This window comes from Myotis davidii, unplaced genomic scaffold (genome assembly GCF_000327345.1).
Source record: "Myotis davidii unplaced genomic scaffold, ASM32734v1 scaffold41, whole genome shotgun sequence".
Taxonomy (NCBI): Eukaryota; Metazoa; Chordata; class Mammalia; order Chiroptera; family Vespertilionidae; genus Myotis; species Myotis davidii.
This window is the reverse complement of record NW_006292344.1, coordinates 1,889,678-1,892,078: the sequence shown is the minus strand read 5'-3', so window position 1 is coordinate 1,892,078 and position 2,401 is coordinate 1,889,678.

The window sequence follows — 2,401 nt, the reverse complement described above, 5'->3', positions numbered from 1 at the left end:
GGTGGTGAGCAGGCTGGCAGAGGGGCAGTTGGAGTTGATCAGGCTGGCAGGGGGAGGCAGATGGGGGCAATCAGGCTGGCACGCATAGTGGTTGGGGTGAACAGGGAGGCAGGCAGGTGAGCAGTTAGGAGCCAGCTGTCCTGGATTGCAAGAGGGCTGTCTGACTGCCTGGAATTGGGCCTAAACCAGCAGTTGGACATCCCTCAAGGGGCCCCAGATTGGAGAGGGTACAGGCTGGGCTGAGGGACAACCCCCCCATGCACCAATTTCATGCACTGGGCAACTAGTATATGTATAATTATATTACCACTTCCAAAAAAATAGAACTTTTAAAACGAACACAAAGAAAACCTAGTGCTCTGTCTTCCTTCAGCTCTTCAGCAGCATTAGTTCTCTCTGTAGGCTTCACTAATAATGTTTACTTTCACCAATTTTTTCTTGGACAAAGTTGTGAGCAGATCAAAACAAGAGAAAAAACCACATGGTAAGATTTAGTTCACAATCCTCAGTCTAAAAATATAATTCCCTCCTACTCCCCTAAGGAGAGATGATAAGAACTAGGCAGATAGTTATGTTTGTTACATGCCATTGAATCGGCTCCATCCCCTGGAGATTCTATGAATGAGTGATTGAGTGATGTCCACAACGTCCTGTCTTCAATAGCAGATACTATAAATTCAAACCAATGACTTTTTTTTTTCTTAATGGAGTCCATCTATTTCATATTTGGCCTTCCTCTTCTCCTGCTGCCTTTTATTTTCCCCATAATAATTGTCTTTTTCAAGGATCCCTACTTTTACATGATGTACCCTAAGAAGGAAAGCATGTAAAATATCAATAAAACATATTTTTTAAAAAATAATTACCAATGTCTAATCACACCCCAAGAGATTCTGATTTGATTGGTCTGGACTTCAGTTTTGTCATTTTTGCCTCCAGCAATGTTTCAGGCCTAATTTTCTCTAGGGCCTACTTTGGCTCTACGTCCTAATTTGCTCTAGGTCCATGTGGAAGTCCAGAGTATCTGTAGGACTCTCTCTAACACCACATTCCAAACAAATTAATTTTTTTTCTCCATCATCCTTCTTCATTGTCTACTTTTCACATCCATACATAGTAATTGGGAATATGAGAGTGTGGATGATCTTAGCCTTGGCTTGAATGTCTCATTGTTGTTCTTGGTGATCTCTAATTCTTCCATTGCTTTCCTTTGAGTCTCAGCCTTCTCTTGTCTTGGCTGCAACTGTTGACTAATGAGTTTGCCGACCACTGGCAGGAGCATGGCCTGAGCATCAAAAGTTTTAAAGGTCTCCAGGTGATTCTAACATGCAGCTGAGCTTGCAAACCACTGACGACAATGTGCTGCCTCTCCTGGGGTGTAAGGGTCTATCAGCTGGGTCCCAGGGACAGTAAACAAAGAAAGTGATGGCACCACATTGTTCAACCCTCCCTGGCCCCTCTCTCTACTCACACAAAAAAGATATATTTAGCATAATGAGTTATTTATTTAACATTGATGACTGAACCAAGGTAAGCAAAATCTTTACCAATTTCAATGTCTTCATTGTCTATGTAAAATCTATGTGTCTTTTTTGTAGTCATGTTTTTATAGGTACCCCTAAAAGAAGATTAGAGCAAGGATAACTCTTAGGAAAAAATGAATAAAAATATTGAACCAGGGAATTCTCAGGCCTACAAAAAGGGTCTTTAAAAAGGGTCTTCCAATGACTGTTATCTTCTTTTAGAGAAGGATTCCTTAAACATTTTTTAAAGGGTCAGTCTGTATGTATGTGTTAATGTAGAAATAAGTTAACTGTGCCAATATAACAAGAAAGGAGCCATAGAAAATACTCGCATAATGGGCATGGCTGTACTCCAATAAAATTTTATTTATAAAAACAGGTACTCTGGCCCTGGCTGGTTTGGCTCAGTGGACAGAGTATTGGCCTGTGGACTGAAGGGTCCCAGGTTTGATTCTGGTCAAGGGCATGTACCTTGGTTGCAGGCACATTCCCAGTAGGAGGTGTGCAGGAGACAGCTGATCAGTTTCTCTCTCATCAATGTTTCTAACTCTTTATCCCTCTCCCTTCCTCTCTGTAAAAAATCAATGAAACATATTAAAAAACAAAAACAAAACAAACAAACCAGGTACTCTGGCCCACAGGCTTTAGTTTGCTGATCCAATTTATAGTTGCTAAAGCATATAAAACAACTAGAGGCCCGGTGCACATCCTTCCAGACAACCTTCCAGGTGAAGCCGGGGCTGTGATGGAAGCCTGGGTCCCGGATGCTGGAGGGAAGCCCAGGTCCTGCTTGCCAGAGGAAAGCCAATGCCGGCAGCCGTGGGGAAGGAAGGCCTACTCTTGCATGAATTTCGGGCATCAGGCCTCTAGTCTATACT